Below are 16,513 nucleotides of genomic sequence, written 5' to 3' on the forward strand. Positions count from 1 at the left end.
TTATTTTTATGCATATAATACCCCTTTTGCATCTGGGGTCAAATTACATCTTGGGTGCTTTGGCATTACATGAGAAACATGTTTATCAAACCATTATTACTATTACGAGGGATGAAGATTATGCAAATGACTCTGTTATGCAGGAGTTCTTCCTTTCTCTTTACAGCATTCGTGCTGTTTGGAAAGAAGATGGAAGACGGTGTGCTCTGCGTATAAACGTTCTTACGAGTTGATTTAAAGATGTGCTGTATTGACCTGACTGTTCTTGGGAGGCTTTATTGAGGGAGTATGATGCTTTGATCTGATTCCCTCCCATTCACACATTTCATTAAAGGCATCCATTAAATGCCTGCTGGTAAAACACTTGTAAATTAATTATTTTCACATTGTTTTATACACTCTAAAAAACGCTGGGTTCTTTTTTCAACCCAACTGCTGGGTTGAGGCCGTTGGATAGGACTTTGAGATGTTTTAACCCAAGTTTGGGTTGAAAATAACTCTCTTTTTTAACCCAGCGGGGTGGGTTGAGGACGCGGACGTGAAGGAGAGCACGCACGTCACGTCAAAATCGTACGTCTCCAGTGCGAGCAGCCGCCATTTTCTCAGCGTGATAGAAGCGAGTGAAAGACTATGGTAAGTAACGTTAAATATTCAAAATGTAAAGTTATCTTTTATTGTTTACCCGGTTGTATGAAAGGCGGAAGGTTTTATGAAAGGCGGAAACAAAGGAGCTTAACGTTATATATATATAAAAAAACGGACGCGGTTTTCGCCTCGGACACGGAGGTCTTATAACTGCCTCATGTAAAGGCGGGCGTACACGGTGCGATTTTTGCTGTCGTACGAGTTCGCATGCGATTTTTTTCAATCGTGTGGAAATCGCGTATTCTCGTATGGTCGCGGCTCGTATCATTTGCGATGAATTACGAGCCGAGCAGAGTGGCTTACGAGCACTTCCCGACCTCCCGATCATTTTTAAACATGTCTAAAAAGTTCGTGAGCTATAGGTTTGAATTCGTGCCATTTGTGCTGTTGAACGAGCCGATTTGTTGATTTATCTGAAGTTGACCAATCACGAAATAGGAAAACCACAGAAGAAGAAAGACGAAGACAGGCAGCTGAAGTCTGACAGGAACAGCGAGCGCTGTATGATGTTTCTAGCAACGTATTCCAATGCCTTTTCAGTTCTCTCTCGCTCACACACGCATATGTAGTTTACAGGGACTCTCCATAGACGTAACGGTATTCTATACTGTATATCCCCATACACTACCTCTATCCATCACGAAATGCATGTTTAAAATTTCTATTAAACACCGTATAGTATTTTTTACGAGAGCACAGTAATTGTCCTCATAAACCATGTTTACATTTTAATACCCATTTCAGATATTTATAAACCATATAGGCCTACAAGAACACACACACACAGGGTAACCAAATGTCCCGGTTTCCTATTGCTGAAAAATAACCTGTACGTGTAGGAAACAGTCAAGGCTCGTATCAATATTTTATTTGCAGTTATGAGAGAGGGAGAGCAGTTATATTAGGCGCGTTCCACGGCACCGCTGCACGCACAGAATGATCACCTGTATGACATCAGAGTACCGCGAGAGCGATTCGAATGCATTGGATATGTGTGCTCTCTTATCGCTCTCGCGGTAATGACATACAGTAATCCTTCTGAGCGTGCAGCGCTGCTTCAAGTCGAACGCGTCTATCAACTTCGTGCGATTGCTTCTGGAATTCGCAGGTTGTAAAATCGTGTCGTATATCATGTCGTCCGTACGATTTTCAGATAAACTCACTCGTGCCGTGTGCGTTGACATACGATCTTCCGACCATCCGAATTCGCACCGTGTACGCCCGCCTTAACGGTACTGAACGGAGGATGTACTTTTAATATAACGTCTGTGAATGTATTTTGTCATATTTACATACGATTTTACATTATCTGTTCTCTTTGAGGCGTTAACAGACGTTATGGTCACGGTTACGCTCATGTGAATTTGTCTTTTTTTTTCGCGGTTAAACTGAATGTGTGTTTGTCTCCTAAAGGTAACGGCATTGTGTAGTAAAGACTAGCATAATTATTTTGAGGCTGTTGAAGTGGTAACTGTTAAAAGTATGTTTTACATGTAATATTTCAGACTTGTCCAGCTCCTGTCTTCATTGTCCTCGCGCTGAGAGTTAAAGACACAGAAGCTGTTTGTGTGAGGAGTCACAGACTGTGAGGAGGAGACGGTGTTCTTCTGAAGAGAGGGATAGACGGGTTTAAGGAGAGTAAACTTCAGAATAACATCAAGTTATCTTTATTTTTACTAAGACTAAAATAATGTGTGTGTGTTTTTTTAGATGTTGAAATCCAGAGACAAGATAACTTCATTCTTTTGAGACTGATGTAAGTTAAATTATTATTACTTTTTTTTTTTTTAGAAAATTAATGTTTCTGTTGTGTCCTGCCTGTTAACTTCACATTTTGATGCAAAAACAGTGTGATTTTATATATGTATGTATGTATATGTTAATATTTTATTGAAGCCATTGATGTCCCTCTTTGCAGAACTCAAACTAACTGGAGTTAAGGACACACAAGTCTGTTTGTGTGAGGAGGTGGTTTTCTCAGCTTCTTCTGAAGAGAGGGAAAGATCGTTTAAGGCAAGTAAACTTCATAATTTCATGTTATCAGTTGTTGTTTTTTTACTAAGAGTAAAATAATGTTTGTTTTTTGTTTTTGTAGATGTTAAAAGCAAGAGACATGGGAGAGCATCATTCCTTTGAGATTTTATGTAAGTTATTTTTAGAAAATAAATTTTTCTGTTGTCTCCTGCCAGTTTACTTCACATTTTGATGCAACAACAGTGTGATTACGTGCTCATTTCATTAAGACCATTGATGTCTGTGTTTTTTATTGCAGAAATCAAACCAACTTTGGAGTTGTCTGATTTGGAGAGTCATTATTCTTGGTCTTCGCTCTTAGAGGTAAAGTTCACACAAAAAATCATTTACTTGCCCTCAAGTCATTCCAAACCTATAAGACTTTTGTCTGTCTTTACAACATAAATTAATATATTTTTAGTTTTCTCATAATATTTGTTAATCCATTTATAGTTTAGATAATCAGTATTTTCAAGCTTCATAAATATAGAGTTATTGTAGAAGTAAATTCTGATATTTATATATGAATACATCTTAAATTATATGATAGCAAACATGTATGTTCAAAATAAAATACTGGTCTCCCAGACCAGCAATGGAGGACACAAAAAGAGAATATTTAATATATTCATATGTTTTCCAAAAAATTAGCAGAGTTTGTATGAGTCAGGAAAAACATGAGGAGAGTAAATTATGAACATTTTAATTATTTGGTGAACTAACGGTTTGAAGAGCAGCCCTCCACGTAAATGAACATTTGTGAGGTATGTGAATGTCGTATCTGTTTTAATGTTTCAGTAAAGAAGCTTTCTGAAAGCAATATTTATTCAAACAATATCACCTGCCCTCACAGTAGTGCTGCCATTATAGCCTTCACGAGAGCTGTGGTGGACTGAGACATTAAACAACCGCACAAAGTGTTGAAACTTTAAAACGATTATTTACCTATCCTTACGGATGTGAATACACCTCTACCTGAAAATGGATAGTTTAATTAAATGTTTAATTTTTTCAAATGTGTTTCTCTTAGGCCACTGATGAAGAACAGGCGGTGACTGGGATGAATGCTGGTCAGAGAGGAGAATCTTCTTTTGCCTAAACTGATGCAGTGGTGGTTTTAAAGGAGGACGCTGCCCTGGATGATGTAGAAGATGTCACATGCTGTGCTGATGGGGTTTCTTCATGACTACATCAGTTATGCTAAACAGATCATGAAAATTGACTGTGATGCATGATCTGTATTCATGGACTATGAAACAAACTGTAAGTGTATAATTTGTTAAAAAAAAAAAAAAGTTAAATGCTTTTTCTGTGTTGTTTAGTAGAAGAGTTTACACTGTCATTCATACACCTGCTCACATTCTTTCACACACACACATACATGCATCTGTTAAATGTTATAATATCAAAGTTAATGTTGTGAATTATTTGTGTACTGTCATGCCAGAATAGTTGAAAAAAAACCTAACTAATTGTAAATTTATTGTATGTGTTTTCGTATATTTTTATACAATATATACAATTGAACAAAGTCCAATTTGATCTTAAGTTATATTCATCAAATGTTCAATGCTTTGTTTATGAACTCTGTAGCTGTTAATGCCATCCTTTTTCTGCATTTCTTCTAACATGTTACTTTTTGACTTTTCTCTTGTTTTTAATAAATATTTTCCTTTTGGTAATTATTATTTGTGTGTAAAAGTGATATTTAAAATGAACAACATTTGTAGGTTTAATGCCTAGCTCAATTTGGGTTAATTTTAACGTAGAAATGCATTGTTTCCCCACATGGCTGCACTCTGCGAGTTTATTTTCTGCCAGCAGGAGGCGCTAAGAGCGGGAGAGGTAGGTTTCTCCGGTAACGGCTGCAGAGCGGCGGTGAGCTCACAAACGCTGCCTTATCAAGCACATGCGAAATGATATCGAACATTTTCTAAATACAGTAGTTTTCCTTCTGAAATACAGTGCTAAAAAAAAACACCCGCTCTGTTTTTTTTAAACCCTGCAATATAGTCATTTTAAACCATAAAAAAGGCAACCCAGCAGGCTGGGTTAAATATGATAACCCAACTGGTTGGGTTAAAACAACCCAGCGCTGGGTTCGTCCCTTTTTGACCCAGCGCTGGGTTGTCAAAATAACCCAAATTGGGTTGTTTTCAACCCAGCAGTTTTTAGAGTGTAACTCTTCATTTATTTATAAAATCAAAAAGTGTCTCTTTTTTCCCTTCATGCTAAAGTATGCATCAAAAATGTAAACAAACAATTGTTCATAGCCTTTTCTAGAACCCTCGTCTTCTATTGGACAGATTATTCCCATCTAAAACATAATCTAGAGGTTTTGATATAGCATTTTCTTTAATTGAAGATGCCACTGATAACAGTACAAAGCACTTCTGCATTTCTGATGTGTGTGCATATCTTGCTTTTTAAATTCTGCCTTCATCTGGCCATTTGGCCATTTATACAGCCTACTGCTCCAATTTAAATAGCTTTTCTTATCTATTCATTTATTTAAATAACGTGTGCTCATAGTAATTCTGCAATCTGCTACCCATAAAATTGAAGTGGTGTAGTCAGGTGTGAGCCAAACTCCCTTCTTTCTTCCTGGGCCATACCATGTATAGTTCTCTGATGAAGCAAATCATTGCATGTGAGTTCATTATCAGTTCCAGTACTAGATATATAGAAGTGTGTAGAAAAGTAGTAAAAAAAATAAAAAAATAGTGTCTGATTTTATACACATTAGTGTAATGGGCCATAAATCAGCCTATTCAGATTCAGCTTCTTTTGGTCCTAAGGCTTTTGCTAGCTGAATCTGTTACTTTAGAAATATCTAGAGAATTAAAAATGTATATGGGTTTTTATAGGAAAGCATTCCTTCAAGATTTAACTAATGACTGAATAGTTTCGATAAGACCTTACTCTGGTTATGAATCAGTGTATTAGTGTAAATGGAACTGAATTACAGGCAACTGTAAAAGGGCTATGTGTTTCATTTATAATGTATCATTAACATATAAAGTACATGCAGATACAGGTCTAATGCAAACTGGCCATTTTAAAGGTGTAAATCAACAATAATGAATTCGGAATAAGATGATTCACCTTGTATTTCATACAGTCTGTCATCAGGCTGTATGGTAATACATAAATTAGCTAGACCAAATATGTAAGGGTATAATAAATACCAGTTATTGCAAGAAAGTGGAAGGAGACAAAAAGGGCTATATGGAATTTCCCAACACTTGTCTTGGCACTGTAATCATGGGAGTATTCACACTCGGTCACTAAATCAAATGTATATTTATTATGTTATATATATATATATATATATATATATATATATATATATATATATATACACATTCGGACAGCAATCCATTCAATTAAAGCACATGAAGTGATCAAGTATAAATACCTCAGTGTCTATCTGCCATTGCCATTGCAGACTTCTTATCATTGGTTAAAATAAATAAACAAATAAATAAATATGGAATCATCCTGACTAAGGCCTATGAAGCTTCTTTACCCACTTTCTTAAGTTAGACTGATTTGTCCCTTAGGCCTGGTGGAATTGGGCAAATAAGTCACCGGAGCAGCCTGTGATGCATTCTATTAATTACTAAGATTCATGGGGGAAATGAATGGAGAAAACAAGAAAAAGGGAGCTCACTAGTCTTTTTCAATTAGATTGTTTCTCTCCTCTGGAAAATTGAGTACTTGATTTACACAAATGAATGGCAACAAACAAATTATTAGATTTTTCCCTCTCCTTTCAGTGTGTGAGCTGCATAATCTTTAAGACGGGTTCCATTTCAAGTAATAGAAGACATTTGTAACGAAAACTCATTTTAAAAACAAAACAAAAGATAAAGCTGGTAAGACTATTTGTTTAACAAACAAGGAATAATCATATTTTCCATCGTATCCAGGCTGAATGTCACTAATTCTGACTTATGGGTCAAAGGTCAGAGGACAAGAAATGGGCAGTGTTATTTGTCTGTGAAACTAACCAAAGGTAAAGTTTGTTGTGATGAATCAAGACCAAACTAAATGCAGGTTTCATGTGGCTGAACAAAGTCTAAGGTCTACTAAGGCTTCAAAGTGATTTGAAAAATAAATGAAAAAATAAAAATATCTACAAACGTCTCCTTGACCAGCTATTTCTAACCTAAGTTTTGAGTTGAGGGCAAAACAATTGTGTACTCATCTGTTCAATGGCTTGTCCCAATGGAGGAAACTTCTCTTAAGCTATAAGCCTAATATTAAAAACCGATGTCCTACATTAATAGACAATTACTTCTGTAGGTCAACTTCATTTATCAAGTTTATGGCAATTCAATGGCATGTTCACTAGCTTCATAATTCAAAAGGACAATCAAAGTTTAGAAGCACCCATTAAATCAGATTGCTGAATGTAACCCTCGTTTATTATTAAATCACTGGTTGAGATTTAGGCATTGAAGATTTTATTGCAATTTTGATTTATACACTAGGCCAAGCAAGAGGCCAGTTTGTTCCCATGACACCCGAATTGGTAGAATCAGTCTAAATTCACTTCTTCTTTTTTTCAATCCAAAAAGCTGTTCAAAAGTGTCAATATTACCTATTTACACAGCCTTGACTGTGGTGTTTTATAAGTGACATGTTCCAGTCTAAATCTTTGTCTTTGATTTTCTCTCCCCCATTGTTGATCTGTTGTTAATGTATCGTTTTTACTGATAAAACATAATCTAAAAACTCTCAAGGATAAGCCTTATCACTGATTGTTTTGCCACATGCGGTTGCTATTTTGAGTGAGGAACGATGTTCTATGGCAAGTTATATAATGGCAAACTTTAGTTCAGAACACTTTAATAAAATTACACAATCTAAGCCGACAGCTTTTTCTTCACAGTAGACAGAAACTCGTTTTAGAGAGACAGATGGGATATTAGCTAATGGCAAACAAAGGATAGGAGGATGTTTCATAAAAAGGTAATAAACGTGTGTCATACTCAAAAGATAAACAGGTAGAATACTGCATAGTCAGTGAAGCAAATTTGAACATCACCATACAGGCTGATAGCAATTCAAAATGTAATTCATGATTTATGATATACTGATCTGGAGGCATAACAACAGCAAAACAAAGCCAAAAGACACTGACACAGAATCTAACCAGATCAGCTCTGAGAAACTGAAACAAATGCATTTATAGAAAACAAGTTTCTGGCCTAGAACAAAGCATTCATATAGTCGGCTCCGACTACAGTGACATCATGTTTTACCCTCATTTATTTTCTCTACAGGTACTCAGAAAATCATATGGTAAAGGATTCTAAGTCATGAACCAACCAACCACTAATACACACTCTTTACTGTAATTTATTCCTGTGATGGCAAAGCTGAAGCTGTCACATCCTTCATTTCTAATATGCTGATTTGGTACTCAGCTATTATCAATTTATTTTTAACTTAAAGTGTGTCTAGAGCACAAAATCAGCATATTAGAATGACTTCTGAGGGGTCATGTGACATTGAAGACTTGTTTTACTGTATCAAATAAACACAGTCTTGGTGACACTTCTTTGAAAAAAAATAAAATCCATAAAAATCATACCCACCCCAAACTTGCATACACATTTCTAAGAGTGTTGAGAGACCGAATCAGTTACATCATTCATCATTCACTTTCACATCATGATTAACTGGAGCTCTTTCATCTTTTTAGTTCTTCACCTAATTTACATATTGAATTACATTTTCTCTCTCTCTCTCTCTCTCTCTCTCTCTCTCTCTCTCTCTTATGGCTCCAACAGAATTACCATCTATTATTAACCTTGCTGGAAATCACTGCAAGTTATTGTTTTAATTGCAGTATTTGAATCGAATATTTATTTAATCAGTAATCTCACTAAATTATCATAGAGATGTCGACGTACTGGTGTAATGATAAGTTTAAAGCTTGGTTATAAAGATAATTATTGGCTGTAAAGGTATTAATGGGGTCTCAGCCTTCCTTATATTGAGCACCACATAGAGATAGAAAAGTTTAAGGTTTCTTGGAAAAGAACCGAGATTCAAGGTCATGATATTCAAGTTTCATGATTTTCCTCACGTTTTGTGTGTAGCTGGATCACACAAGCTATTTCTGAATCTCAGTAATCCTCGGCTCTAATCTTTCTTCAAAAGAGGTGCATTTAGGTCCGTAACAAGGAGCACAGCCCTGATAAGACATTCAAATAAGCCTCATGAGCAGGTTGAGATGGAAGGTTTCACAGGAAAACATAGGTTGTTGATTCAAATCACATGCAGAGTGTTGTGCCATCAAATCTCTTAGGATGTCCTTGGCTGAACTTTTCAAAAAAATAAAGGTAATTTCAAACATGAAGCATTTTTTAAATCAATTCAAAATCCAGAAGGCCCTCAAGGGCGAGAAAGATGAGAAAAACAGTGATGGACATAATTGCTCAGAATTACAAAGAAGAAAATTAAACATAGCAATGTAATACCATTCCTCTGGGCATCATGTGTCTCATCTGAAAACATCAGAGCATTATAGCCTACATTCACTTCTAGGCATTTATTTAGCCATAAATGGCAGTTTCACAAACATAAACGCACAGCAATTTTTTCAATATTAAAAACAAAGTTTTACTTAAAGGCCATGTTTGAATCTTATTTATGTGTGCATGTCCCTGAGAAGTACACAATAATAAACAGACAATTTCATTTTAGATGAAAAGTTCTCATTAGACATAAATGGCTCTCTATTATCAAAAGAGCCAACCACTGACAAAGAACAGTGCTGTGGGAAAACATCTTTGAAGTTCATTCTCCATTTTCTGTAAACCAAATAGTCTAAATTAGGCACAAAATGATTTTTTGATATCTTCTTCAGTGCATCTGGAAAGATATCAGTTTTCAGGTGCAGTCTCTTGCTTTTCTCTCTGGAGACTGGGAGTGGAGAATAATTTGAAGAAGAAATATCACAAATCAAAGAAAGGATGAGAAAATAAATATTTAAAAAAAGACATACAGTCATACTGTGTCTCAATCTTGGGAGATAAGGTCAGGACGTGCTTTCTTGTCTCTCATCTCATCCCATATTTTTATTCTGCTCACATCATATTGATATTTGAACATTGACATTACCAAGAGGATCTTCAGATGTTTGAAAGTACTCAAACAAGGGCAAGAGAGAAAATACAATAGGATAAATTTAAAACACAGTGAAATGGCTTGAAAAGTTTTTTGATGTATGTTTTACTGAAGTAAGAAGTTTGGGTGGGAAATACACTTTCTAAAGGTCCTACTTATTTCAACAGAGGTTTTGATGGCATTAGGTTTTCAATGTGTGGTTTCAGAAGAGGGTCCTAGTGGGTTCATGGAAATAACCAGAGATAAATAGCTTAAAATGTTTAATATTCTATATTTTACTAAGTTTCATCAGAAATATTTGTAAGATTATCTATTTTAGTCTACTAACAGCCATATGATTTCTTTCAGATTTCTTCTGCACTATTAATGACTGGTTTAAAATAAATAAATAAATAAAAAAAGTCACCTCCAGATATTTTACACATTTATAATGGACACGTTTCACATTTCCAGAGTAAAAAAAAAAGAAGTCTTCATACTTGGTGGTGAATGGAAAATACCAGGTGCTCCAATAGAAAACAAAAAAACAAAAAAAGAAAACACGGTTTTTCTTTGAATTCTCAAAATAGAAACAAATTATTGAGAGATTGATATGGTGGTAAGAAAAAAGATATTATGAATAAAAATATATACATATACATATTTAAATATACATGTTTATTTTTATTTGATTTATTTATTATTATTATTATTATTATTATTATTATTATTTTTTTTTTTTTTTTTTTTAAATAAAAATTGGTCAGCTTGTCAAAAATAAGATATATAGCCTTTATATTTTACGCAGCCATCAAAACGTTTGATAACCCCGGTCTAGCATACTGTAGCTCCGCAGTGAAACATGAAATTAATTATTAAAATCGACACTCATAGCAAATATACTTAATTAAATTCATACATAGTAGATGTAAAATTTTCAAGCAAATATTATTGGGCGGGAACAGGCGAGAGCAAGCACTCAAGTCAGGTCACATACGTTCAGTAAGTCAGGGTAAATGCTATATGCTAGAGAGCACAGCATGACATTCAATCTGTTCTGTCTCCAGCTCCAGGGGATCAACTGCCTCAGTAAATAAATGTCGCAACATTGCCGCATGCTTCTGCTACCGTGCCATGACTTTCCAGCCACACGGGGACCCCCATGGCTTCTCATTCTACCAATCAGCATGAGAAATAGTAATTCATTGCCATCTTGACCAGGCTAAATTAATTAAGAGATTGTGCCAACTGTTTTCTGCAAGAAGTGAGCTGTGCTGGTGTTTTCAAAGCAGTGAACCAATCCGGCTGCTTCATGTTTATGTTGCACTTTATCTATGTTTAACCGAAATGATGCTGTTTAGGTAATAAAATTAACTGCCCTAATCACTTTCTTAACTTGTGGAATGAAATGTTATGGTACAGTACATATTGGTGAACTTTTCTTGTCCAGTGGATGTGAACTCAATGTGAAGCATGATTCATATATATATATATATATATATATATATATATATATATATATATATATATATATATATATATATATATATATATATATATATATATATATATATTAGGGCCGGGACTTTAACGCGTTAATTGAGATTAATTAATTACACAAAAAATAACGCGTTAACTAAGATTAATTAATTACAGAAAAAAAATTCCCGCGTTTTTAATAACTTATTTTTGCACCGCGGAACGTTTCTCACTGGATGCGTTTCGGCGGACCGATTATACTGAAGCACCAACTAGCGTTCGCATATCACCGCAGCACACATCGAGCCTCAAGTATCACCTCAACGCAAAACATATAGCAGCAAGCGTGGACTTTATACTTTATGTTGAACTATGTATTATTTTGTTGGTGCAACAGTTTATGTTGAACTCTTTATTGTTTTGGCCAAGGTTATTGAGAGTTGGAATTAGTATGTTATGGCCTCTTAAGCAACAGAGAGATGTTTTCTAATAGTCAGTGTTTCCAATGTTCTGAATGTAATTGACAGTATTGTGTTTTACTTAAAAAAAAAAAACACCTTACAGAAGGTTCCAGCACCTATAAGCTTCCTGAATTTCTGAAATGTAATATTTCTAAATTGTTTCTAAATATGCTATTGCTACACTTCATGGCAAAAATGCACTGGTCTGCTAGACTTGGTTGAACAAAAATAAACAATATTTTGTTGCTTAAGCTTATGTATTCAGTCATTATTCAATGGTATACTATAAATCCATGTGAAAAAAATTACTTCTCACTGTTCTCAGGTCAAATATTTCTATGCGATTAAAATGCGATTAATTTCGATTAATTAATTACAAAGCCTCTAATTAATTAGATTAATTTTTTTAATTGAGTCCCGGCCCTAATATATATATATATATATATATATATATATATATATATATATGTTTTAGGGTTCTGACCAACCCTAAATGTATTCTGATGTGGAAACACATCACATAAAGAAGACCTGGAAGACTGTCTGCTGAAAAGACCTGCGCATATTTCTTTTGCTGAGTTAATTATCTCTCAAGTGTCTTTTATAGAAAGGATAAATTACAACACTCTATTGAAAGGGCAAAAAAGTGTCATTACATATATCTGACTTTCTAAGATGTGTGGTGAAATGTGTTCTCTAGCGTTAAAAACTCTATCGTTACACTTGCACATTTCTTTGTAATTGTGAACTTTACTTCCCACTTTTGAGTGAACTAACGAGCAAGTTCAAGGTTGTTTTTACAGAATAGTTTCAAATGATTCATTAAAAAGATTCATCGGAGTCATTTGTTTGCAAATCGAACATTACACCATCCACTGTAGTAGTATTAAAAAAAAATTAAATAAAAAAGGAAACACTTGCATGCACAAACGCAGACAGATTAATTGGATTGTCAGACCCAATTGGAGAAATTTCGCTTGTCCAAGGAATAGAGTCAACAGAGGAGGGTTATTATCAAAGGTGTATTGACATGAAAAGGTAGTGATGAAAAATTAAACATGATAGGAACCAAAGAATTTAAGATGAAAGTATGCACTACCAGTCTTTCTTGAGAAGCAACACCACCCTCAATGACTTCAGATGGCTGTTCCTCTGAATTGCAATTGAAATGTGTCATTTTTTTATTCTTGCTTATTTATTCAATGCTTAAATCCCATCCAGGATTACTAGGCATTAGTGGCCATCCTAATGTCTGTCAATTGGTTTGAAAATAGATTTCTTTTCTGACAGTTGTTTTGCTGGTGTTACCTTTGTAAGGCAGATCCCAAAACCTTGATTATGTTTCTTCAGCAGTGCATATAGAAACAAAGCTGTCGCAATGGCATTGGACATGTAGAATAAAGGAACAGCTCACCTCACGTCTCAGCGAGCACTTCATTATCTTCCTGACTTCCTTCATTTTGTGTCAGTGGCCTTGCAATGCTTTTCCTTTTATCCACAGAATTTCTCATTGTGCTAACCTTTCAACTGAAACACAATTATTAATCCATGAAATACAGAGATTAACAAAAACAATATTTTAACATCTTCAAACAAATACTGTCACATCTATTATTGAAGTTTTCTCTTGAGTTGGTGGAACTCTTTTATAGGGAGTCTATAGACAGTGATTTGTAATGTACCGCTATACAGTATGGAGAAGTCTATGGAATTCTTTAACAGCTTTCTTCTTTTTTTCCACCCTCACATCCAACAATTGACTGCTGCATTCAAATTCAATCAAAGCCTCTGAGAGAGAAACCTGTGCCCCTTTCTTAGGGAAATTACAGTTGATATTCTTCCGCCCCTGCTTTTGACCCTGTCTCCGTATACTCTATATAGGAAAATATAATTTTATTAAAGGCAGGAGAGGACTGGCATGTAATTGGTGTGTAAATGCAATTCCTTGAAATAAAAAGCATTGTAATTCTGAAATGTAATTCAAAAGAAAGGAATAAAGCAATGTAAGAGATAGAATGAAGTGCAAAGCACATAAAAGGCCTTTATTAGAAAAAGGTAGGGAACTTTTGACGCTCTAGCGGTTAATAAACAGAACTGCTTGCGTCTTGCGGAAGAACATCGTAGCCGGAACTACTTCTCTCTGTTTATGTCTATGAAGAATCACAAAGGTACTGGGTTACTCCGCCGCGGTACCCCCGAAGCAATCTAAAATAGTCCGAATATAAACACTTATTATAGGTGGAGCCAGAGGAGCTTGATTTTTTTCACAGATTATCTGTCTCATATTCTACTGTCAGGACATAATGACAGGTTTAATAAATATGTAAAAAATATTTTTCTATTAAAGTTCCCTACAGCACCTTTAAATCACCATATGATTTCTGAAGGATCATGTGACACTGACGACTGGAGAAAATACTGCAGAAAATTCAGCTTTCCACCGCAGGGATAAATAAAATTTCAAATGATTCTGAAATAGAATGCTATTTTATATTGGAATATAAATATACTGCAACTAAACTTTACAGTCAGTGATTATTTATTTCCATCATATGGATAAGAACAGCTTTGACGTTTTTGTTCCACAGGAAAAAGTCATGCGAGTGACATTAGAGCGACGTGAGGGAGGGTAGATGATGACAGAATGTCAGGAGTTCAAGAAAGCTCGCTCTTGCTTCTTCTCTCTTCCTTTGCCAAGAGAAATCTTCCATTCCACATCTGTCCACATGACACTTCATATACTATTCTCTTTCATTTTTCAGAGAGAAGTATTTTCAGACTACCCCAGCATCCCAGAATGCAATGAGAAATAGAAAGCTCTCTGTTTGATTATTATCATATATAATCAGTTTATTTATTTATTTATTTTGTGTGGTATTGCTTGGGATATAAACTGTACAGAGACGAAATAACCAATTCTGGCCTTCACATTTGTCTGTTCCAGACAAAGTTGTCAAAGAGTGATTTCATTATTCCGGAGTTTCTAAAAACTTTCATCATACTCTGGATATGAACCAAGTGAAGGAGAGTATTTATAGCCACATTAACTTTTGATATGAACTGACGTTGTGTGTGACAAAACAAGCTTAAATGTTACACATGTTTTCAAATTCTTTATTTTTTTATGATTATGTGCTTATTTTCTATTATACTTGAGGCAATCCGAAGCAAAGAATATATTAGAACCATAAAAAAATAATCATAATAATAGAATAAGGAATGGAATTATGAATACAATAAATTAATTACTTAATTTTCATTTTACTTGATTGTGTCATTCATTATCTTCAATTATTAGTGGCATAATGCTGACATGTTAATGCATGTGAAACAGCCTTTGAGATAGAGTTATGCGGTTTTTGATAAACTAAAGTGCATGGCAGGCCGTGACCTTTGCTGTGTGGGTTATATTTTGTTTTCTGGTCTCTTGTGACTGCAATTAACCACCAAACATCTACAAGTGCAACACTCCAGTTCAGACACAACCTTTCAACAACCTGTACCATTTCAATATTAATTGAGTTTAAAAGGTCATGTTGACTTGTCCGGGACATATTGTTAATCTTTAAATGTCTAGTGCATCCACATCGTACACTCGCTACAAGTATGACGCAAATCAAATAATCACAATAATCAGAGATCAAATCATCTGCTGTGAACGTATTCAACAGGGCCAAGCTCTTAAAATTTTGATCTTGCTCTTTTTCTACAGGAAACATTTGAAAATGTCAGTTAAAGTCCTCTGTGTAAAGCTTTCGAGGGCGCATTGGTGGAAATAGCAAACTGTAATTTCCGTTCACCTGCATTCGTTACCCAGTAATTAGACTGCACTATGGAGGAGATAGCTGAGTGGCAATTCATATGAGAAAACAGCTAGCCAAATGAGACTATTCTCAATAGGCACTCACGAAGGTAGCCGACTGTGTTTAAATGTGAGGGCCAGTCTGGGCCAGTGCACTAGGGAGCAAAGAAAACCAGTACAACAGGAATTCGGGTGCTGCAGCTGGTCCTTACAATGAAGCTTTTGGTAAAATAGAGAGCCAGTTCCACCGAGACTGTGAAACCGGAGTAGCTTGTCAGCTCTTACAGTCTCAATGTGGCATTTTAGACTACTTCAAATTCCTGAAATGTTTCTAGCCCAAAGATTGAAACCTGCTGCCTTTGGGATCCCTCTAGGAGTGACCTCCTGTTCCCATTCTTGTAATTCATACACACACACAAAATGTGCCTTGAGGTCAGGGAGGAAGTAATTAGTGGTGGAAAGGAAAGTGAATGCTATAAACCAGACCACTAGAGAGAAAACAAGGAAAGGGTAGCTGACGGTATGAGCTAAATCAATAGACATATCGAATACCGAAACACCTTAGTGCCCATATTCCTTCAGGCTAGACTCACAACCACATTTTTGATGTTACCATATGGCACAGTGAATGAATGATTAATGCTGTCTTGGCTATAATATATTCCAAAGGAAGATGGTAGATTTTCTACTATGTGGAAAGAAGCTGAATTATAATTTAATAATAAAAAAATGTATATACCGTCCAAATATTGATTTATACAAACTCAAAAACCACCAATATCCAATATGGGTCACTGCTTACAGGCTGGTGGGGGGAGAGGTACAACTACAGCATGTTTCAAAGCTATTGAGGTGGTTAGGAGCTTTTCATCGGAATTCATTTTTCACAAATGTGAAGAAAAGCCAAAAATGGATTGGGCAAATTGGAACAGACTTGCAGTCAAGCATGCGGTGGCTCTAAATAAATAAAATAAGATGAAAGGGCATTTAA

At 35.2% G+C, this 16,513-nt stretch overlaps 2 long non-coding RNA genes across 2 annotated transcripts; both read left to right on the top strand.

Moving 5' to 3' along the window:
* The first annotated feature begins 473 nt into the window (after window positions 1–473).
* On the top strand, window positions 474–2,658 carry LOC127942083 (uncharacterized). Its single transcript, XR_008149256.1, has 3 exons — window positions 474–633; window positions 2,151–2,401; window positions 2,564–2,658. It is a non-coding gene; the product is annotated as an uncharacterized LOC127942083 (long non-coding RNA).
* An 80-nt stretch (window positions 2,659–2,738) lies between these two features.
* LOC127942082 (uncharacterized) lies at window positions 2,739–4,528 on the top strand. The gene is made up of 3 exons (XR_008149255.1): window positions 2,739–2,789; window positions 2,918–2,982; window positions 3,689–4,528. It is a non-coding gene; the product is annotated as an uncharacterized LOC127942082 (long non-coding RNA).
* Window positions 4,529–16,513: the final 11,985 nt, after the last annotated feature.

Source organism: Carassius gibelio, chromosome A21, assembly GCF_023724105.1.
Source record: "Carassius gibelio isolate Cgi1373 ecotype wild population from Czech Republic chromosome A21, carGib1.2-hapl.c, whole genome shotgun sequence".
In the NCBI taxonomy this organism is placed as follows: Eukaryota; Metazoa; Chordata; class Actinopteri; order Cypriniformes; family Cyprinidae; genus Carassius; species Carassius gibelio.